Source organism: Pteropus vampyrus, unplaced genomic scaffold, assembly GCF_000151845.1.
Source record: "Pteropus vampyrus isolate Shadow unplaced genomic scaffold, Pvam_2.0 Scaffold38, whole genome shotgun sequence".
Classification (NCBI taxonomy): domain Eukaryota; kingdom Metazoa; phylum Chordata; class Mammalia; order Chiroptera; family Pteropodidae; genus Pteropus; species Pteropus vampyrus.
The window spans coordinates 9,228,530-9,253,539 of record NW_011888819.1 but is presented as its reverse complement, the minus strand read 5'-3'; the positions used below and the strand labels follow the sequence as shown (position 1 = coordinate 9,253,539).

At 36.0% G+C, this 25,010-nt stretch overlaps 1 protein-coding gene across 14 annotated transcripts in view; it reads left to right on the top strand.

The window, feature by feature from the left end:
• Window positions 1-25,010, top strand: part of CHODL (chondrolectin) — a 315,491-nt gene that overhangs the window by 103,141 nt on the left and 187,340 nt on the right. For 7 of the 14 annotated variants that reach the window (XM_023529525.1, XM_023529523.1, XM_023529528.1 and 4 more), the window contains one exon: window positions 11,357-11,418. The exons of the other annotated variants lie outside the window; for them this stretch is intronic. The gene's annotated coding sequence lies outside the window, so the exon portion shown is untranslated. The remainder of the gene's footprint in view (window positions 1-11,356; window positions 11,419-25,010) is intronic. 14 annotated transcript variants of the gene reach the window in all.

Here is a 25,010-nt window from a genome sequence, read left to right as displayed (position 1 = left end):
GTAGTATCATTCAAATGAGGGAAACACATTAGCTCTTCCTCTCTCGTGAACTTTAAAAGCTTTCTTGGGGAATAAGAAAAAGGTTCACTTGACTTTCTATGAACTGTTTTTCCTCATTTCATGGAGAAAGGGCTTCTTTAGCTTCCCCACACCAATAATAAATTATTAAAGTGGTCTCATGGGCAAGAGAGGGAAATGTGGGTCTGCTGACAGCACTGTGATAAATACTCATATTAATTATAAAAAATAACAAGGGTGAAAGTTCAAAATCCAAACTTTCTTTCGGAACAGCTTCTTTTTTTCCCCTCCCTGAGATAGGTTTCAACTGTCAACATTGAACTTCCTGAAAAATAGACTGCAACCTGATCCTAAAGATTAGTTTAACATACTCTACTTTTTCCTTTTGTTTTTAAACAGAGAATAAACAAATGAATTAATAAGAACAATTACTCGGTGTATGACAGAATCAGAGCCCAGGATTAGGCCAGGTAAGGAGTGAGAGGCTCTTTGCAAGTGCTGGGTATGGACCACCACGTAACACTGGAGGGCAGGCGTGAAAGTGTACAGAGACCACAGAACAAATGCAGGGGACAGCAAGGCAGAGTGAAAAAAAAAAAAAAGAGCCAAATGACTTTTAGACTATAGCTGAATTGAAAACCAGAGGGCATTTTCGGTTAATGGAGCCAGAGTAGATGAAAACAAGGGCCACTCACTTCAGGGAATTTTGATAACTATTTGATAACATGCCAGGCTTTGGTTTTACTGGCCTTGCTGCCTATATGGGGAACTTTCCTAGGGGTGTGTTTAAAGAGCCCCTGAGGCTCTAGGCAAATGGTCCATGAGGATGTCTTTCTTTTTGTTATAAATACAGTATAATGACATGCCTCATTTAACAGTTAGAGCCGTAATAGCTTATGCAGATCCATCATGCTAAGGATTACTCAGGGACTGTTGAGTAGACTCATGTTTCTGCTGCCAGCAAATACATTTAGTCTTTCTATTACAGTGTGTTACAGTGTGATATGTTGGTTCTTCATGAGTTGTTAAAAAGGCCTAGGTAGTGAAGGGAGAAAATTTATGCCATGCAGTCAACCTCATCCTCTCATTGATTATTTCCCATAATTCTATCATCATTGTCTACTTCTTTGCCAAAAAAAGCAAAAGCAAATCTAGTAATTATAAAATAGATCACTTTTGTAGAAAATATCTGGATATAGTCTTTTTTTCCATGAGTATAATAATAAATCAGTTTATGATTCTATCTACTTTTTTTCTAGACATGTCAAGTTATATGAATTAAATGATTAAACTTAATACTGACCTTAACTATTTAATGTTTTAAAGATTATTTTTCCATGCTACTAAGGCCAGTGTAGAAATGAACCCTAATAGATAAAATCTCAGTCTTAAAGATGTCAAGAAGAGCTCGGTTCTAATTCCTTCATTTTCCCCTTTGTTTTAACTTTGTTATTATAATTTTTATATTTCATGCCTTCTTTCTTTAATGTTTTAATATTTACTTTCAGTTTTTAAGTTCTTTCCTCACATACTGGCTTTAAGTAGAGTGCAGTAAGGTAGCTGCTCTGAGACATAGGAAGTGCATGTGGTTTTGATCCTGAAGCAGGGTGACTACAAGCAGAACTAGATCCTTAGCATGGGCACATTAGCCCCCAAGAGAAGGGACTTCTGCCTTCGCCATGGCTCTAACGCGCAGGTCCCGTTGGGCCCCATATTCTCATGGGGTGGAAGACCTATCCTGTTTTCCACTCTAAGCTGTTTACAGGGCCCATGGAAATATGTGCTGGTGGACAGAGAGGCCTTCTGAGGGCCAGAGACACCAACGTCTTTAGGATGGATGCACTCTGTCTTCGTTTGGGCTGCTATAATGAAGTATCATAGAATGGGTGGCTTATACACCCCAGAAATTTATTTCTCACAATTCTGGGGGCTAGAAGTTCAAGATCAGGGTGCTTGCATAGTTAGGTTCTGGTTAGACCCTCTTCTGAGTTGTATCCTCACATGGTGGAAAGAAGGCAAGAGAACGGTCTGCAGTCTCTTTTATGGTCTCTTTTATAAGGGCACTACTCCTGCTCTAATTAACTCCTAACGCCATTACCCCAGGGGTTAGAGTTTCAACACATGCACTTGGGAAGGCAGTTCGGTACATTTCACACTCTTTGGTTGGTGACAAACAGGCTGTTAAAATCAAGAGCCCTGGGTGTTTACCCTCACTGGCTTCGTCTAGCTTCTGATACATTTCCTTTTTTACCTTAATGCTGACAGAATTACTGTTTAATACATGCTAAACTTTACTCAGATGGCAGATAACATGCAATGACAAACCTCTTAGTTAAGATCCTTTTTAAATTAAGCACTTTTGATACTGTCTACACTGGCAGATCATAAAGACGTTAGACAAATATACTATCAACCTAAAGCATAATATTAAAAATGAAAGCCAGTGTTGGTTGATTTGCTTTCTAAGTGATAAAGAGACTGTTAGGCACTTTACGTGTGTTTATTTCATTTAATGAAAAACATTCATTTAATAGTATGCTGATGTCAGTTATTCTATATATAACTCAAAATGCAGATGCAAAAATTTCTTTAATTCTGCCTTAATTTGCCAATTCAGAGAAATGTTTCATTAGTTTTCTTTTTTTCTTAGAAAAAATAATTAAGCAAATAAAAATTTTAATAGCTGAACCTAAGCAAAGCATTACTGGTCTGAGAAAAGGCAAATTGGTAATTCTTCTGTTTTTATATATTTTGCTAGTTTGAGGAGACATATTTGATTATATATATTTTAAAGTACTTATGGTGTTTAATGGATACTATAATAGACAACACTCTCTTGCAATAAAGATTAATATGTTAACTGGTTCTTAAAATAAAAATTTTAGCTTCTACTCTATGAGTGGTGTCAAAGGTCTGAATCAATATGTATTAGTATATTGTACTTCCACTACAATACATCTTCCTCAAGGATTTTGAAACAAAACAAAATAAAAAGAAAATGATACATCAGTTACAACACAAATACTCTTGGGAAGATAAAAATAGAACGATGTCAATATTATGCTTGTTGATGTACTTGAAATATATACCCATGGCTTTTAGGAAATAAAGCACACAGTCATCTGAATTAAATGGAAAAGAATCAGGTCAAGTGAGGACAGTTAAACTTTACAGCTTGTTTATTCATTTGTTTGTGTGTTTCAGAACTAACTCTCTCTCTCTCTCTCTCTCACACACACACACACACACACAGAAGCAGTCACTTCTCTGTCCCCTGCTTTATTATTTTTTTTAAGTCTTTCAAAAAAATCACACAAATTCTCATACTACTTTATAGATATGAAGTCTCATATTTATTACTCAATTTTGGTTTCTTATATATTTTTAATATGTGAACAGGAATCACATTTTTCTTGCAGCATTGTTGCAGAGATAAAATTAGATGATGAATTGTCAAAAATATATTAGACCCATTTATTTATTTTCGCTTTTATTTCCCTTGCTTTTGAGGTCAAATTCACAAAATCCTCTCCAAATCCAAGGTCCATGAGTTTAATACCTATTTTCTTTTCTATGTAATTTATTGCTTCAGTTCTTATATTTAGGTCTTTGATCCATTTTGAGTTAATTTTGATATATGGTGACAGATAGAAGTTTAATTTCATTCTTTTGCATGTGGCTTTCCAATTTTCCCAGCATCATTTATTGAAGAGGCTTTCTTTTCTCCCTTGTATGTGTTTGGCTCATTTATCTAAAATTATTTGTCCATATATACAGGGGTTTATTTCTGGACTCTCAATTCTGTTCTATTGGTCTGTGTGTCTGTTTCTCTGTCAGTACCATGCTGTTTTGATTATTGCTTTGTAGTATAAATCGAAGTCAGGCAGTGTGATGGCCTTGTTCTTTTATCTCGGGATTGCTTTGGTTCTTCAGAGTCCTTTGTGATTCCATACAAATCTGATAATATTTTGTTCTATTTCTTTAAAAAGTACTGTTGGGATTTTGATGGGGATTGCAATAGATCTCTATATTGCTTTGAATAATATGCCTATTTTAACTATGTTGATTCTTCCAATTCATGAACATGGAGTATCTTTCCATTTCTTTGTGTCTTTTTCAATTTCTTTTAATGTCTTGTAGTTCTCAGTGTATAGGTCCTTCACATCCTCTGTTAATTTTATAACTAAGTATTTTATTTTTGGTGAAATTCCAAAAGGAATTGTTTTTTATTTTTTTATGAAATTTCAATGATAATATATAGGAACACAATGGATTTTTGTGTATTGATTCTGTATCCTGCAGCTTTACTATATTCATTTATTGTTTCTAATAGTTTTTTGGTGGAATGTTTAGAGTTTTCTATATAAAGAATAATGTAGTCTGCAAAAAGTGATAATTTGACTTGAGATTACAAATCAAACTACAAAGCTTCTTCACGGCAAAAGAATCCATCAACAAAACAAAGAGACAACCAACTGAATGGGAGAAGATATTTGCAAACAATGCCTTTGATAAGGGGATGATATCTAAAATATATACAGAACTTATACAGCTGGACAACAAAAAAGTAAACAATCCAATTAAAAAATGGGCAGAGGATCTGAACAGACACTTCCTCCAAGAAGACAGACAAGCAGCCAACAGACATACGGAAAGATGCTCAACTTCACTAGCTCTTAGGGAGTGTAAAACAAAACCACAATGAGATACCACCTCACATCTGTAAGAATGGCTGTTATCAACAAGACACGTAATAACACATGTTGGAGAGATTGTAGGGAAAGAGGAATCCTCATACACTACTGGTGGGAGTGTAAATTGCTATAGCTACTATGGAAAACAGTATGGAGGTTCCTCAAAAAATTAAGAATAGAATTACCATATGACCCAACAACCAACCCTCTTCTGGGTATCTACACCCCAAGTTTGAAAACATTTATCCATAAAGATATATGTACCCCTGTGTTCATTACAGCATTATTCATGATGGCCAAGACATGGAAACAACTAAAGTATCCTTTGATAATGATTGTATAAAGAAGATATGGTACATATATACAATGGAATATTACTCAGCTATAATAAAAGACGAAATACTGCTATTTGTGACAGTGTGTCTGGATCTTGAAATAATCATGCTAAGCAAAGTAAGTCAAAAAGTTGAGAACCATATGATTTCATTTATATGTGGGATATGAAACTGAAAGCAACAAATGAGCAAGACAAACAAAAACTCAGACACAGACAACAGTTTGGTGATTACTAGAGGAGAAAAGGGAAGGAGAGGGGTAGATAAATGTAAAGGGGGTCAAATATATGGTGATAGAAGGAAATTTGACTTTGTTGAACACACAATGCAGTATACAGATGACATATTATTGAATCATACACTTGAAACTTATATGATTTTATTAACCAACGTCTCCCCAATAAATTTAATAAAAATTGTATATATATTGGAGGTCCTAAACATAATTGCTATTATTAATTTTCTTTGTGTGATGATATCCTGCTGTCACTACTTGCCATGCTGTGATAGGAACCTAACAACAGCCACTGTGGTGTGCATAGGTGCCAGACACTATGCTGAATTTAGCTTTCCTTCAACATTTAATTTGAGTAGGCCATGTTGTAGTAGTCCCTCTTATCCACGGTTTCATTTTCTGTGGTGTTAATTACTGCAGTCCAAAAAATATTAAATGGAAAATTCAAAAAATAAACAATCGTAAGGTTTAAACTGTACGCCGTTCTAAATGGCGTGACAAAATCTCATGCTGTCTCTCTCTGTCCCAGCCACAATGTGAATCATCCCTTTGCCCAGTGTGTCCATGCTATAGACACTCCCTGTGCTTTTGTCACTTAGTAGCCATCTCGGGTATCAGATTGACTGTTGTGGTATCACAGTGCTTGTGTTCAAGTCTCTTTTATTTTACTTAATAATTGCTCCAGAGCCATTCACATAACTTTTATTACAGTATACTGTTATAATTGTTCTATTTTATTATTAGTTATTATTGTTAATCTCTTACTGTGCCTAATTTATAAATTATACTTTATCATAGGTATGTATGTATAGGAACAAACATGCTGTATGCACAGGGTTTGGTACTATCTATGGTTTTTGGCATCCACTAGGATACTGGACTACTGTATTCCCATTTTATAGGTAGAGAAAGCAAATGATTTGTCAAATTGTTGATAAACGACAGATCATGGATTCAAATACATCTTTATTCATTAACAAGTGACATTTGTTAAAAAAAAAAAAAAGAGTACACATGATAGATATGTAACAGAGCAGTTTTGAGCCTAGACATGGTCCAAAGTATCTGAGTTTTAACTTTGCCATCTCCTTGCAGCATGACTTGGGCAAGTTGCATATTCACTTTCCCCGCCTTAGGGTCTTTATTTGTATTATTATTGTAATAATAATAATAATACCTGACTCCTTGGGTTGTTAGAGTTTTGAAAGGAGGTAATGTTTATGAGGCACTTTAGAACTGTGCTTAGTACATAGTAAGCGCTATAAAGTGTTTGCTTAATGAAGTAAAGAATCTCTAAATTACAGTCTGCACTGGAAGGAAGACTTAAAGTGCAATTTTAAATAGCTTTGGTTAGGAATTTCTGTGAGTGTGTTATAACCCACAGGTCTAAAAAGGTTAGTATTAAAGTTATGTGGAAGAAATTCCAGATTCAGGAGAGAGCGAAGGACCAGACAGTCCTGTAGTTCGAAAGCATCTTCGTGTAAATTCCATATCATCTTTCTGAGGCACCTTGAAAACATCAACTATCACTGGTCCCGTTTAAGGGGCTGGGGTCTTTTTGGAGCTGACAGAATCCACATCTACTCTAGGAAACATGGAGCTCCTCTCTCCATCCATGCCTCCGTCCCAGGTGGGAGCCAGCAAAGAGCCCTTCTCACTTATACATGTTACTGCCACTTCTGTTGCTGTTCTATCTCTCCTCCCATTCAGGAGCACTGAGGGACAAACAGACCCAAAGGAGAGAACTTGGTTACGTCTGTACTGATATTTAGATTTGGTATAGTTACTTAGGGCTAAATAAATAATGAAATTATTATTCTTGTGTAAAACATTCTTTCCATTCTGATCTTAGAATCAGAGCTAGTGGTATTTCAGGCTAAACTGATTAGATTACCCCTAGAACATCTCACAAAGGGCTATCTCTCTATTGAGATATAGTTCTTAAAATGGTTTCATAGACATCCTTGGTAACTCTTTCCAGTACTTAACACTTTGCTACCAGGAAACCGGTGACAGAATTATAATGTTACCCTGTTTTATTCTGCCATTCCTTTGCAATTTGGCAGCTTTATGAAGCACTTAATTAAGCAGCTTAGTGCATTCAGTCTGACACCTGAAAGGTGGCCTTCAGCTTAACAATTCTTGGCTTGATATTACAGATGTAACCATGAGCCTATCAATGAATGACAAAGAGCTTTTTTTTAAAAAAAAATTTTTGGATTTAGTTACGTCATTAAATAAATATTTTATGTTGATGTATTGAGGCTGAAAAATCAAGATAGTCAAGAGATTTTCATAACAAATGTACATATAGTAGATTTTCAGAAAACTCTACTTCTTTCAAGAATATTTGCTGAGTTGAACTGGAAAGAAAACTAATTTAAGAAAAAAAGAAAAGAAGAGGTATGATGTGGTTGTCTGAGTCAGATCAAGCAGACATGGTTAAGAATCGTAGAACCCAGAAGTATGCTCATCAGGAGATGGACTGAGGGCTCATTGTAGCCTTATCGAATAACCATTATGGAAATATGCATATTTCCCAATGAACTGTTTTCTGCATTTATCTAATATGTATTTACTGTATATTTCATTATGAATCAGACAGAGAAATAGGAACTTGAGATAGTAGACCCTCACCAAGCTGGTAGGCCATTATTTGCACTAATTTTCTTAAACACTTTGGTTTCAAATCTGTACTTATTACATTTTCAGCTTTTGATTAGGTACATGCATTGTGATGAATGTTTCAAAATATTAATGTGAAGATGTATGGGCATTTATTGACTACATACATTGTCTAAGTTGCCTGGGGCATTCTAAGGTCAAGGGGACCCGTGAGCTCCTTAAACTACTATTTGTTCTCTTCAGACTAAGATGCTGCTAATAAATGAACCATGCAGCAGAGGTTATACTGACAAAGAAACTTCCTGGAAGGTTTTTCAGTTTATAGAAAAAAATATAGTGGCATCAAACACACGACTTTAGAGTTTTAAATCTGTAAAATTTCTATATTTTCCATGTAGAAATTATGTCATTAAATATACTTTAGATCAATAGTGGTTCAGGCCAAATCTTAACGTGGGGTTTGAAACTGTTGAAAACTGGTCAGTGGGAGAATAGTAGGATATTTTCTTGCATTCTAATGGTCTAATTCATGCACAAATCTTTTATTACACTATGTAGTTTTAAGTAAGTGCATTTATTTGAAAGAAAATGAAAAAAAAAATCATGAGGAGTTATTGTTCCAGGGAAAAATGCTTTCCTAGGGGTATTATAACATGTTGAGTTGGGAAACATTTACTATTTAAGTCTTATAATTTCCCTTGTGTAAATTGTTCCAATTTCTATAATGATAGGGATGGCCAAATCATATTTTATTTTATGGTTCTCTGTTGGCATATTGGTTCTAGATAAATGGCTCAAAATTAGCCCAGTCTGGTTACTTTGTGGAAAGGTTCATTAAAGTAGATGAAATGTCTCAGAAATGCACTCTGATTACTGATGTTTTTTGAAATAAATAAACCCAGTTTAAAATAATATTGAGTTTCAGACGTACTCACTTTATGGCAATATTAGTTTTCAGACATATTCATTGTGTAGAATTCTGTGCTGAGTAAAAGTGAAAAACATCAACACATTGTTTGTTACATTGACTTTCTAATTTTTGCTATACTGAAGCATTGCCTTCTCATATTTTTTCCATTATAGACAAATGAGTCCATACTTTGTTCATGATTCTCTTTATGGATAAGGTTCCATTTAGTTGAATGGTTTTGGTCCAATGGTCATTTATTCATTCATGTATTTCAAATTATATAACTAAAAATGTGGGGGTTGTACTAAATGTGTCATCATTTCTCCTCTAGTTACCTTTATTTTGAACTTGTGCTCAACAGATATGATTTTATTTTTAAAAGAAACTAAAATTAAGTACAGAAATATATATTTCCCCCAAAAGTACACACCTAGGAGTTGAGGAATGATTACAGCATGCCTAGGATGCACAATTAATTGGACTATAAAATGTAAATTTCATTTTATTTAGAAAATAAATAAGCATAAAATGAGGAAAATATGAAAAATAATCTATAACTCTAAGACTCAAATTTACTCTTAATGCCATACAACCTAATTGGAATTCACAATGTATTGGAATTGTTGGCTGGTTTACCTTTCAAAAGAACACCATTTGAATAATGATCAGGCTGAAGGAATAGACACAGGGCAAATAAGTCCAGCCAGATACACAGACATGTTCTACACTATTTTAAAATCACTGCCGTGTTCAAATTCTCATATGGCCTACTTGGGCTGTCTACAGTTAGAATTATTGACAAGAAAAGTGGATCAACTCAGAAAAGTTGCCTGGTGGGTCAGCTGTTCCCTCAAGTAACTGGATAAGTTTCATCTGCTGAAGACCTACAGCCAGAACTCTTGATAAATTATCACTGCAATTTACCTGCCTCTTCATCTGTGTCCCACATTTAAACTCATCCTAATAGTCCCACTGATTCCATCTCAAAGTCCCAGTCTTCTACATCTGCTTTTTAAAATCTCTTTTTATTTAATCAGGAGTCTGCTTTTCCGCAAATATAGTTTCCTTGTGCTGGCTCTTTTTCCCACAGGTAAGGTTTTTTAATAATGTGAATCATTCATGGATTATAACTGGAAGAAATGCAGCATTCAAATCCCAACTATTTGAGGGAGATAGAAACAAAAACGCTTAAAAACAAACTTGCTATTCGGGGAAGCCTGATAATTCTGAGATTTTCCAGTGTTTCCATTTAAGTTTTTTTTAGCACCAGCACTATGAAAGATCCATCAACTTTTAACAACTCTGTTTATTTGAACAAGGTGAAAAGAAAAAAAAAAAATAACGATTTAGTCTAGCTTTCAGGAAGCAAAATTCTTCTTTGACAGCACAGGTATTAACAAGAACCCCTTTCTGATGTTCTTAGAAGACATACTGACTTTGGAGCATTTATCCAAATGTTTTAACAAAAGGGCTTTTTGAAGTTAGTAGGATTTTTAATATGGTGAAATATTTAAAGGGAATTTTCCAGATTTATTATGTATATTGTATGTAATGCTGCTAATTCTCATATTTACTTTGTAATGGGGCAAATGTATGGTAGTAAGGATAAGTAAATGGGGAGAAACATGATATTATGTACCTGTCTAAATTTTATAATCATATTAAATATGAGTTGGCAAATATCAGAATTTTTGCAGATAACTTGGCTCAGGAAAAAACGTAATATAACGCTTCTACTTTTCCCTAATGTTTTTTTGGTGGGGAAGAATAAGTATAGGTAAATAGTAATCAGTGCTATGGTCTGAGTAGACAGCAAGGCCAGGAAAGAAAGAAAGGATAAATGGATATTTTAAGGCAAAAGCTGGAGCTTGGGTCTTGAAGGTTCAAGTGATGGAAAGGGTATTTTCTTCCATTGGATTTTAGAGGGAAGAATATAAAAACATAACTTGGCATAGCTATTATTTACTCTTACTGAGAATTTCCCTCTCCCACCAGTAAAGAGAGGAAAATTTGTCCCACGTAGTTAACAGTCTGCTACAGCTCTTACTGAAAGGCAGTATTTTTATTTTTAATGGACCCTGCTGTTATCGTTCTCTCAAGCTTGAAGTTTAGTCCTTAGCTCTGCAGCCTTGCTGTGAATAAATCATCTACTCTCTTAGCATGTGTCAGAAGGTTTTGAAGCTCAGGTAATAGGAAGATGTTATTTTCCTTCTTTCTCATCCTATTGATGGTAGCGAAAGACCATGACATTTCCATAAGGCAAGTTTGCCAAGGGAGATTTTGCAGATTTCCTAGATGTGACATACTGCAGAGCATGCTATTTTGAAAGATTGTTCTATGGGGCTTCTTGACTACAGATGGATTTGGTTCACTCAGCAAGTATTGAGTACCTGTTCTGTGTTGGACATCATTCTAGGTGCATCTTCAATGTTCTATTTTTAAGTTGAAGGAAAGTGATGTCTTTTATTCTGGCAAGTGCATTTAACTCTCTATTTGAAGTTAATTCATGTTGTATCTCCTCTGTTTTGACATGGTGAAGACTTAGGAGGATACTGACAGAACCAAAAAAGATTGGTGGTTGGTCATTTGGACACTGATGATGTGAGTATTTAGGCATTCGGCCAGTGGTGGTACCCTCTTCACAGGCACCAAAATTAATGACATTGTGACTGCTGATCCTTTACTCTCATTTGTCATTACAAACGTTTTTGCTTTAATACATCATTCTCTTCTTTCAGTTTGTATTGACAGTCTCCATGTCACGCCCTTATTTCACTGTTAGATTACTGCAGTAGCCTCCAACTTTCTAAGTGATACTCTAGATTAATCTTTTAAATGCATTACTCTCAGTCCATCTCTTGTCTGCTGAAAAAATTTAAAAAATACCTCTTCAAATAATCTTAAAGCACTTGGCATCACCTTTATTAATGCACACAGGACTATAGAATAACTTAATTGGCATCCTCTGCTTGAGCAGGTAATTGTACACTTGCGGAAATTGAGGTCAAGAAGCTTAAGTGACTGGTTCAAATTTATTAGTTGTTCAGAAGAAACATTTGAACTAAAGTCAGGATCTCCTAAATTTCAGGTCTGTGTACTCCCTCTTGTCAGATAATGTCTTCCATTAATTTTTTTTTCTCTTACTGTGTTTAGAGGTTGTATTCTAAGCCTCTGTGTTTTCCCACCTCGTAGTGGAGAATACAAAGCCCCCTCTTCGTGAGTGGCAAGTGGTGGGAGAGTGCATGACAGTGGAGGAAGGAGAACTAAGTCATCCCCTGAGAGGGATCTGTGTTTCTGAAACATCACTGGAAGAGGGTTCTGTACTGAATGTTTGTGTACCCTTCCCCTTACCCCAGTTCATATGTTGATGCTGTAATGCCCAGTGTGATGATACTTGGAGATACTTGGAGATGGGGTCTTTGGGAGAATAATGTTTATTTGTGGGCATGAAGGTAGGATCCTCATCATGGGCTTGAAGAGACACCAGAGAGCTTGCTTCTTCTCTCTCTGCCATGGGAGGACACAGTGAGAAGGCAGCTGTGTGCAGGCCAGGAGAGAGAAGGCTATCCCCAGGAACTGAATTTGCTGACATCTTGATGCTAAACTTGCCATATCTGTTGTTTAACCCAACCAGTCTGTGGTATTTTGTTGTAGCAGCCTGAACTGACTAATACAAAAGAGTTTCTGTCAAGGTCCTTGTGTTACTTTCCTAGGGCTGCTGTAAAAATTACCACAAACTTGGTGGTATAAAACAACAGGAAGTCTAATTCTTTCTCTACTCTTCAATAGAGATAAACCTGGGATGGCAGGATTGTGGAAGGAGGGAAGAAGGCGTATGTTAAGATGTTAATGATTATTGCCCAAATACCTAATTGAAGACTAAATAGGAATTATTTGACAGCTATCTGAGAGTAAGAATGGTCCAGAGCTAGCCCTGGAGTGGCTAGGGACACCGAAAGTAGAGAGAACCTACCCTCTTCACTAGTATTCTTGGTTTTGGCTCCTGTCAGGATACAGTGGGTCTGATTGTTTAGCTGAGGCAACTGGCTGAGACCAGCTGAGGATAAAGGGGTGGGGCTGGCTCATGACAAAGGGATTCCCCAGCTGGAGCTGCTCTCAGCTGGAGGTGGTGTGGGGTCTCAGCCGCTATGAACAACTGGGTGGCCAGCCATTTGGTTGTGGCATGCACTAGACTGAGAGGGATGTTATTTACTGGAGCCAGTTCCAGCTGGTAGTTATACAGGATGGAGGCCATCCTGCGGAGATGGTAGGAGGTGGGGTGGGAAAAGTGTGGGTTAGGAATAGCGCTGAGCTTGGGTGACAAAAGGATGCCAGTGTGTGGAGGCATGAACACAGTCAGGAATGAAGAGCAACCAAGTGTCGAAATGTGTGGAATTTTTGGCTATGCATCTAGTTCTACTCCATAAAGACACAGCTGGCTTGGGTAGGTACAGCATCTGACACTTCTAACCTTGTCCCCTGGGTCATCTTTGGTAGATATGCTCTAGCTTCTTGTCTCTCCTTACTAATTATATTGGTAGGGGAGTCAGAAGGTCTAGGGTTTAAAGCAGGAATTGCCCTTTACCCCTTATGTAACCTTAATATTTTTAAGTCACGAAACATAAATGTTTTTACATTCCATCTCTCTCTGTCATGCATAGACTATGCGGATCAATAAAAGTATACAAATGGCTTTCCTGGAAAGAATTTCTGTGCAATATCAACATGCCTTGGAAAGGAGTTGAAAGGGCACAGAATATCTGCTTTTCAAAGCATGAAAACTAGTAATTAGCTATGGTAAAAGAGAAAGCAGGAGACAGAGAATTTTTCCCCACTATGAGAATAACTTTGACCACTCTACAGTCTTTAATATGTATTTTTTCACTGTGCTAAGATTATTGGCTGGAGATTCTGATATGACTATGTTTTTTTTTTGTTTTGTTTTTTTTGCTGCATTTCCACCTAAAACTATCTCCCTTTTATTTTTTTTCCCCCAATTAACTTAGTTGCCAATGAAGAAATTCAAAACCTAAATGCTTACAATGTATTTTGGAAATCTTTCTCGCCACGATAATAAAGACAAGGCTTTGTTTGTTTGCCTAGGGACAACTAGTGTCCTTTTTTTCCTTTGATTCTGAATTTTATACTCTGATAGATAGAACTGTGGGCACAACAATGAGAGAGAAAAAGTAGAGCCAGGCACAAATCCTGAGTTTTGATAAAGTCTATAAGACTTAGAAGTTGAGGTGAAATAAAGTTTCTAAACTGGTTTATTTAGGTCTATACAAGTAAGAAAACATAAAAATGGAATATAATGGAATTTCTTGATTTGTGAACAAATCTGAGGTTGTTCTCAAGGGGGAACATTTTGTTCCTTCGTTTCCTTGCCTAACTGAGAAGACACAGTTCTGAAGATGGTCAGTCTATAGGTGGCTCTTTTCTGGAACTGGCAGAGTAGGTCTCTGCATGGCGGGGGCAGGAGGGAGTGAATAGAGGCCAGATTCACTGAATCATTTCTTACCTCATTCTTTGATAACATCATGAAGCATTTTGCCAATCTTTGGAAGTCCAATCTTTGGAAAAGTCCATGCAGAGTTGTAATAATGCCATGGGACTTGACTTGGCTAACCCATAGAAGGTAATGGAATTATATATTCTTTGGAGACGTACCTTCTACACTGCCCATCACTCATTGACCAGGAAATTTTATGTTATTAAATAGAATACTTAACAAGGCCGAATTGTATGCATTTGCGTTACTTGCTTGTGTCTGGACCAACCTCAAAAGCAGTGAATATATCTTGTGACTTATATTTGCTTGACCAAGTCTGCACACCAGAGTAATATTTTCCAGAGACAAAAAGACTGTACTCACAAGAAAGTTTCTGCTTATATTCTTAGAGTTAAAGGGAAAAAAACTTCTCACAATTTTTAAAGTAGCCATGTTGTCCATAATTTCTGCCATATCAGAGTCAGAAGTACTGAGTTTTAGACTTGAGGCACAACGAAAAATATAAGATTTAACAGTAGACATTTATGTATCTTCTGAAATTTTTATCAAATAAAATCTTAAATATCAGACAGCCTGGTTCAATACTGGTTACTTGGCTAGCTTAACCTTGACATATTAAACACAATAGAAAATTTTAATGCTGCAAAACATAAACGATGACATTTTGCTATATGGCTAATAACAAGGGAAGAATGGTAGAAGAAAAACAATTGGTAGAGTCTTATGAGAACATTTTTTTCCCCTCATCAAGAACCCTTCTGGCTGTGGTCTTATTTTTATAGAATTGGTGAGTATCTGTACTTTATAATGATCTTCTCAGAGATGGAAGTAAATGAGTGTTTTTCTACTTCACAGTTCTCTTTTATTGCTGTTTTTTACAATGCAAACAGCTTTCTAAAATATGATATAATTTATTTCTTTATGAGTTTTTGTTTGTTTATTGGTGTATAGTTTGCTAGGGCTGCCATAACAAAATACCACAGACTAAGGGTCTTAAACAACAGAAATTTATTGTCTCATAGTTCTGGAGGCTAAGGTTTTGACAGGGTTGGTTTGTAGATGGCTGTCCACTTCCTTAGTCTTCATGTGGTCTTTCCTCAGAGCATGCATATCTGTGTCCAAATTTCCTCTTCTTAATAAGAGCACCGGTCATACTGAATTAGGATTCACCCTAAAGACCTCATTTTAACTTAATTACCTCTTTAAAGGCCTTTTCTTGAAATACAGTTACATCCAGAGGTACTGGAGATCAGAACTTCAACTTTCAAATGCTGGAAAACACAATTCAGCCCATAACAGTTCGTTTGTTTCCAGCCACTATAATAGTTTCTGTGAGGTTAGGGAATTTTGTTTCTTTTGTTCACTTATGTATCCTATGCACCTGTATCAGTGCCTGGGCAATAATAGGTACTAAATTAATATTTGCTGAATGAATAAATGAATCAGTCAATGAACGAAATGAATAAGTTGAATGACAAATATATAAACCTCAGAGTTCTCTACATATAACATGCCACTTTTGCTACCAAAGCTCATTTGTACTTGAATTAGTAAGATCTGAATAGTGTTAGTTATGCTTATTTGGCATATAGGCCTATCAGGAACATTCGTGGGTAAAGTCTGTAATTAGAAATAAGTACCACATAAAATGCATTAATAATTTCAAAGTGAAAAAATAAAATGCACATCAACTGTGGAGGAGAAACAGGGAACAGTAAGGGTCCTTTCAAGCCAATAAAACTTTAAGGGCAAAGACTTGTAATTAAAACTGAAGTGAATTTAATCTTTCCTGCTAATCACTCCTGCAGCGTTAGCCTGTTTTCATTAAACTAATCGATGGCAGATGGAGCAGATGCGTGGTGAGATTACAGCTCCACTTTATGGCAGGGTTATAACAAATGTGACTTTCCCTGTATTTTATGCATTAACATTCAGAAAATTCACTCCTTTGCTTTCTTCAAACACCAGATCATTTCTTCTTCTGTGTAAGACTGATTAAAAGGAATCGAAGGATATTTTACATAAATGGAATCCATTTAATTCCTTTAAATCAGTCTTAAGTAAGCATATATTTAGTGCTGACTATGCACAAGGTATGTGGAAGACACAGTTTGCTAATATCAAGGAGCCTGCCAGAAATTTTATAGTCTAAAAGTTAAACACAATCATCACTTTTTTTAGACAAATTTCAAAACGACAATTTCTGAAGTACGCAAAGTTTAAAATTGAGTTTCACATTTTTTTTTTTTTGTTTCAACAATGGAAACTCAAGAACAAAGCAAGTACTAATACCTTTAAAAATTCCTTTCCAGAAATAACATACCTTTTTAATAGTTTTCTTAAACTAAATTGGCAGAGACCTGAATAATTCTAATTATGAATTTGGGAATCATTGAAAGGAAGCAAAGTACAAATTATTATTAATGATGCTAATATTGCTCTATAGTTACATAGGAGAATCACATGTGAAGTACTTCAAGTTTGATATGATTCCTACATTTAGATTTAACTTAGGTAATGAGAATTTCATCTTGAAACGAGTGGTTGGAAGCAAACACTCAAGTAAAGAATGATGCCTTTTAATATTAACCACTGGCTTGTTCTTTCTTAGCTTGACTCTCAATTCTATACCTTTTTGTGATCGAAGAGTCACTTCAGTTTCTCTAATCAATATTAATAAAAACACACACACACAAAAAGGAAGAAATCCCACATTTCAAATCTCAACTTAAATGTCATCTGCCTGTAGGGAGTTTTTTGGACACTTCAAGTAAATTAGCTTCCTCTCCTTGTTATTTTCTGTCACAGCACCTTTTTTTCCTTTTAGCACTTCTATTTATCAATCTTCTGTGTAACTTGTTTATTATCTCTTTTTACATATATGCTTCATAAGATCAAGAATTAGGTTTGTCTTGTTAACTATTTTATCCTTAGTGCCGAGACAGTTGCTACCACATCACATATGCCCAATATATATTTGTTGAATATTGTTGAATAAATAATTTCAAAGAAACCTACTTAGCCCAGCTCAGTTTATAGACATATACTTCATCATCTAAGATAAATAGAACATAAATCTCTTTTTTTGATGATATAAATGAAAGGAGATTTTTAAAATTTATTATTGCTTTTATTTCTTGGGCCTGGTCTGGTTTAGAACCAGACATGAAAAATTATGAAGTGGGCTAAACATGTTTTTTTTCCATTACGTCTTCTTCCTTTTGTCACTTTCCTTAATTTCTTTAGCCTTCTTACGGCCTCTTTAATTTCTTCCTCATCAAAGGAAATGAGGTGAGAAGTCACTTTCACTTAGGTATCAATGAACCAATAACATATTTTCTAGAGATGTAAATGTATTTATAAGGATCTCAGCTTTAAATAAAATGAGTGATAATAATACATTAATGGGTCTGACTGTAGGCATGTGTTCAATGGAGTTATTGGGGATAAGGGTTGTAGAAATTCCTACCTTAAATTATGGTCTTATAATCACATTACGTGGGCAGCCAAATACTTTGGCCAAGTGTCTCATCTTGTTTGAATCTGCTATGAAAGCAGATTAAGCCATTCTTATTTTAAATTTTTTAAACTGATGAATGAAATGAATTCCACTGAAGGTAGATGTGAATGAACACATGCATTTTTGGAATTTTAATCATCGTCATAATAACCATTGTTTACTTTCGTATGCAAAATGGCAACAATTCCGGAAACTGTGTATACTATACAAGTATAAAGACCTGAGGTTTGTCAACACTTGTGAATGAGCTGGGAAGCAGATCCTCTTCTTGTCAACCCTTAAAATGACTGCAGCCCCAATGTAGACCTTGATTATAGCCTCTTGAGAGACCCTCAGCCAGCACCACCCAGCTAAACCATGCCCACTGTCTTGACCCTCAGAAACTGTGAGATAATAACTGCTGCTTATTTTCAGTTGCTAAAATTTGGGTAATCTAATATACAACAATATATAACCAATACAATGTCCTTTTAGAAAACCCCTTCTGCTTAAGTAAACCAGAGTAGGTTTCTGTTGTTTGTGACCAGGGATATAGAAATTGTTACCAAGAGCGTGGAAATAGGTGGAATCTGATATAGCAGGGAATGAAGGCAGTGAAAATCTTGTTAAGATTTTAAAGAAGGAATCTGGAAATTTATTGTATCCAGTAGTAAAACAGTCAATTATAATAATATACCTCTTGAAGGCAAAACTTTGGGAAATCCAATGTCTGCTGCGTTATAAGACTAGGAGAGGTGTGAGGAATTCGAAGAGTGTGAAGTTGTATGACTTCTTCAAACAGCACTGGATAAATCAGAGGAGAGTGAAAAGCTTAGGTGCCTGGATTCTCAGCTCAAGGAATGGATGTTATAAGACTGTGCCAATGATTCACTAACCTTTTGCAGACATAGAGTTGAGTTAGTCAAGAGCCAAATGTATAGTTTGATATGATTAGTTACTAAATTAGTATTTATGAATTTATGGTCCATGATATCTCTTATATGAAAGTCTGAAAACAGAATTAGGATGGCATTATCTAGGAGGATGTGAAGCACTTGAAAAAGCTTAAACAGTCACCTCCACTGAACCTTTCATGCAACCAATGCAAGCCTCCTCTGCTTTCTGAAAAAGTTGTTCTCTTTTTGCTGGTAGATGCCTTAAGTACTTAATTTGTGGAAGAGTCATTATTAAGACCTTATTTCCCCTATAAGGATGGTTTTAATTATTTGGTTAGCTGATTAAAAACTGTATTTAATGATGGCCCATATTTAATGGAAGAGAGATGCCAGAAATCTCTTGGTATTAATGGAGAAGAAATAGTTCAGGAAACAGAAGCAATGGGGTGAATATATTTACTATGACCCAGTGAATATACTCTATTTGCCAACACCTTGAAAAATAAATTTGTGAGAAAAATAACGTTATTCCAGAAAGGGGCTTTAGAGGTGGTTCCCTGTAGGTTGGGCTCACTATGAGATACTGGAGGTGAAACTGTTTCCTTAATTGCAATAAAGATGGTTGGATCATGGGGAAGTATAGGCCAGGTAACAGCCCTTCACTGTCACTGATAAAGTGAGCAAGAGTTAGCATTAGAATGACTTACTTTCATCCTGTGTTAGGTAGGGGGATTAAAATAGTTGACCAGTCCACTAAGATCCTGCTTGACTCTGACCGAGGCCCAATTATATTATTAGAGAATCTATAACCCTTTTCCTAATTGTCAAATGAATCAATCCAGTGACCCAGTATCTAGGAATGAAGAGAATTTAAAGTACCTTTGAAGAAGAAGAAACCCACAGTGTAAATCTTCATTCTAAGATTCTCTAAATCATTCTGTTTCCACTTGCCATGACAACTGTACCATTTTTATGATTAGTTGACACTGCCTGTGAGCAGACACTAATTTCTAAGGATTCACAGTGCCACCACAGACTACCAGGCAGCATAGGGCCCTATGGAGAGTAAGCTGATAAATAGAGTTTTGACCCAAGTAATATTGTATCACTGATGATGAGCAGAGATTAGAGCCACAGTCAAATACTTGAAAGATGTGGGCAGTTGATTACTACCCCATCTCATTTATCTTTCCAATATGGTTGGTGCTGAAGACAGATGAACTCTAGAAAATGACAGGTGGTTACTTAATAGCAGCTGCTGTTTTAAATGTGAGCTCTTTACTGGAGCAAATCAACGTACCTGCCACCCGGTATGGAGTTATTTACCAGAAAAATGATTTTTTCTTATTCGTTTTATTCTATTGAGCAGAAGATACCAGAACTTTTAAAAGCTAGCATTGCATCTCCAAAATTTGACCCAGGATACCATCATCACATAGTTTCACTATATTGATTATATTATGCTGATAGGACCTGATAATAAACAAATAAGCATTTAAGTACATGACATACAAAATTCCGATGAATCCTATGCAGAAAAGTAAAATAGAGTCAAGGGAAATAGGAGAGGTCAGGAGGTGGGAGACTGTAACTTAATATTGGAGTTAGGTTTAACTGTTAGGATGATACACCAATAGAGGCCTGATAGAAGAGAGGGAGCATACCATGAAACTATCTGAGAGAAGAAATTTCCAAGTATAAGGAAGAGAAAATGCAAAGAGTATAGAAAACAGTGACCTCCATTTCAAGGTAGTCAGAGTAGCTGAGACACAGTGAGTGAGGTGCGAATAAGGATAGGGGCAGCAGATCATATAGTGTATTGTAAGCCATCTCAGAGTGAGTTAGGAAACGGATGGGTAATTTTGTTCAGAGGTGTGATGTGAACTGAATTATGTTTTAAAAGGACTATCCTGGTTTATGTGTAATGAGTATATTGAGTGGAAAAGTGGATACTGTTAGGAGACTAAAATTGCAAGGATTAAGGTAAGACATGATGGTGTCTTGGAGCAAGTTTGTAGTAGTGGAAGATAGAAGTAGTCACATTCTGGATATATTGTTAAAGTAGAGCCAGATAGTTTTATTGATGGCTGGAGTTTGTAGTATAAGAGAAAAGATTCAAGGTTTTTGACCTGAGATCAGCCACAGAAGGAAATGGCTCCTACTCTTTGAGCTGGGGGGAACCACTAAAAGAGGTAGCATTTCCAGAGTCAAAAAGTTACAGCCATTATGGATACAGAGCGAAGATGAGCATTTCCTAGTGGATGCAAGAGCAGTCTAGCTAGAGCAGGGGCAATGGAGGAGAAGCAGTAGCTACTTCTCCTAAAACAGAGTGAGGGGTAAAAATAATACACTATTTACTTTACTCCTGCTCTGTAGTCTCCTGCCAGTGTCATCCATTGGCTGAAGTGGTCTGGAATCCAGAATGGAGGGAAACAGAAAACAGTGAATGAATCTAAGAGCAAACAGATAGGGAAATGAGATGATGAGCAAATTTGGATTTCACAGTGCTATGGTCTGAATGTATGTATCCCTCCAAAATTCCTATGTTGAAATCTTAACCTCCAAGGTGATAGTATTAGAAGGTGAGGCCTTTGGGAGATGCTTAGGTCATGAGGGTAGAATTCTCATGAATGGGATCAGTGCTCTTATAGAACAGACCCCAGAGAGCCCCCTTGCCCCTTCTCAAGTGAGGACACGAAAAGTCAAATCTGCACACTGGTAGAGGGCTTTCACCAGAACCCACCATGATAGTATACTGATCTTGGACTGCCTAGCCTTCAGAACTGTGAAAAATTTCTATTCTTTGTAAGCCACCCAGTCTGTGGCATTTTTGTTATAGCAGCCTGAATGGACTAAGACAATATGTAAATATGAATTTTTATATTAAAAGCATTTTTTAAAGCCATGGAACTCAATTAGATAACCTAGGGAGTAAATGGAAAAAATGAAGAGAAGAGGTCAGAGAACAGAAATATTGGCCCTCCAGTGTTAAGAGAATGTTTCTAGGTGAAGGACCCAGCAAAAGACCCTCAGAAGGAGTGCTTAGTGAGCTAGGATATCTGAGAAGGACATGTCCTCAAGGCTACAGATGTGTGGAAGACAGAGATCGTCCATGTCAAATGTTGCCCACAGGTCAAGCAAGACTAGGCCTGAGAATTGAGTCATTGTTTTAGCGATATAGATATCACTGGTTATCTTAATAATGGCCAGAACTAGGGTAAGGTGAGAGAGGTACTTGTCTTGGTGCCAAATATCTCAGTATGTAAATGCAATTAAATGATATCTTAATACAATATTTTGAAAAATTAAAATTATTGGAAAAAATCCACAGCGAACACAGTATCAAAAGTTTAAATAATGATAGAATTGGTAACAGTATCAAGCTGGGCCATTTTGGAGACTGAGGCAAAAGGAAGCATGAGTAATATTGAGTCTGCCTTTATACATTTGATAAATTCATTGTGACTTTTTGCATTAATTTTGATTAAAAATGTTTTTCAAGTACAGTTGACATACAATATTATATTAGTTTCACGTGTACGACATAGTGATTAGACATTTATATACCTTACGAAGTGATCCCCGTGATAAATCTAGTACCTATCCGACACCATACATAGTTATTACAATATTGGCTATATTCCCTATGCTGTACTTTACATCTCTGTGACTGTTTTTTATAACTGGCATTTGAACTTCTTAATCCCATGAAAATTATTTTAGCTGATGAATTTTTGGTGCCCCTTAAATTTTGTACCCAATACAAGGGCCTCACTTACCTCACTCTAACCCCATACCTGCTTAATGAGAGCTGTTTATTGAGAGATGAGGTGAAAGCCTAATTGGAGACTGGGAAGGGGAGTGTTGGTGGATTGGGGAGGAGAGTGAATGGATCAGGAAAGGGGTATATGATTGCTCCTTCAGCGTGGATCCATCAACAAGAGACAGAGCAGATGGGCAGCCTGAAGCCAACTTAAAGCTGACTGGCAACTTACATGTAGCTTGACGAGGAAATAATGTTTGTTCTTGTAAACCTCTGAGATTTGGGAGTCATTACCGCAGCAGAGGTGACCAATAAAGGTCTCATCCCTTAGGAATAACAGTTTGAGATATCTCACTAACTAAAGAATCTTGAATAGCAGAGGTAGTTTTAAGGCAAAGAGAATATAGAGTGCACAGTGGAGGACGGAAATCAACCATATGGTCAGTGCAGAATTAAGAACTGTAGCCCATGTGTATATTTTCTTCTTCACTGTGTTTTTAATGTTTTTAGTCAGTAGAACTAGTTTTCTTTTTGTTGTTATTGTCTTTTCCTGTACTAATGTATAGGTGTGGTGAAGTTTACAAGTTAGTTTGCTGGTTGTAGAATATCCAGATAAAATAGTGAAAAACTATAGGAGGATAATTATAATCTAGATGAAGTAATTTATGAGGCTTTGGGAGGAGGGGAGCACTTTTGTGACTATATCAGAAAAAACTGTATTGTGTCACTAAAATTTTTGTTTTGGAATGGTAAACATGGAAAGAAGTTTGTAAGGGGATCCTGGGTAGTGAAAGTTGTGAACTCCAGTGTCTTCAGAAGGCATCAGAAAATGGAAGCAGATAGGAAGCACCAGCCTTAGCACCTTATGGGGAACTAAGGGGGATGTAGAATCCTTATGACTGATTCCTAGAAACTCATGAGGTGGCCTGTGTATAGGCTCATGTAAAAGGATTCTCTACCTTGACTTAGAAATCTTTAGAGAGGGACTAGACTCACAGAAAGTTAAAGACTTTTAAGGCTTCAGTGTTGAATATCCAAATCTGTTAAAAATAGTATGGCATCAGATGCCTTTTCATAAAACTGTACCCATGATGAGACTTGGATGCCTTCTTCCCTTGTTCTGAGTGTTCAAAATCTAATATTTCAGCACTCTCTGAATTGTGTTAGTGACTGATATACTTCACAATTAGATATTGTTGGTTTGCAACCCAAGTTGGGTTTTGTTTGTTTGTTTGTTTGCAACCAAGAACCCAGACTGGCACACCCAGATTCTGAAGAAAAGGTAATAAATAATTTCAGCAAAGGTCAGTAAACTTAAAGCCAGAACTAAAACAAGTCTGAAAGAAGAAAGAAGGATATTATGGAATGACTTTAGAAGTCAGTTTATAATCCTGTTAAGAGTGTTCCAACTTATGGGAATCTAGTCCAGAGAAATAAAATTACAGTAGTTAAGGGCATGTGTGTTTTAGAATATTTTTGACAGGCTAATTAATGACAAAACTGGAAAAACAAAAGCAAACTACCCAAATAGGTGATCAAACAAATTATTGTACATCCTTACCAAGAAATAATATGCAGTCACTGAAAATAGAATATTAGATTGATGTCAATTGTCTTTTACATAGTTTAATAACTATAGAATTTAGAAAAGTATATGTAACATGATCCAATGTAAAAATTAAAGAAAAATTATTTTTTCAATTTTTGTAAACATACCAGTGCTCAAGGCAGAAGCAGAAAAAGAACCCAACTTGGAATTACATCTTAGGAAACTGGCTTTTGCCCATCACCCACCAAGAGAGATAAATATTAGCTTGACCCAGTGCATATACTCCATGCAAATACACAATCATGTGTACTCTTAGTATGTACAATATAGGTTTATTTTTCTATTTTTCCTATTCTCTCTTATTTTCTAAAATGCTGATTGAAACTGTATAATTGAGTTCACAGCCTACTAATTGGCTAGTGTTTATTTTTGAAAATCACCATTTTTCACAGATACACCTCATTCAGCCCACCTGTTACTTCTCTGCCATTAGGTGATGTCAAGAATGGATTCCTCCTGTAGCATCCTGTGATAAAATAATTTTGAAACTTAAAATTAATAATGTATATATATATTTGCAGTAAGCTGTCACTAGGTAACAGTCTGATAACCTCAGACTACAAGGTCCAAATCACTGTGACTTATGGGATGATTAGAACATAGTTGTTCACTCCCAGCAGAGGAACTATAGGAGTGATAACCCATTTGTATTTTGTACTGACCAAAGTTCTTTCACATAACTCTCCATTTCTGAATGACTGGTGAGATGAAGCCATCAAGAATATATATTTATATGAGAGACCATGAGAACATCCTGGGAAAGAGCTCAAGATAAAAGAAGAGCATCAAGACTCATAGTTCAAAGATGTCTATTTAAATTAACATATGGCTTAAGGTCTGTTGACATAGTCTCTACTATATTCTCACAAAAATGCCTGTAATACAAGGAAGAAAACTCATAGCGCCTTAAAATA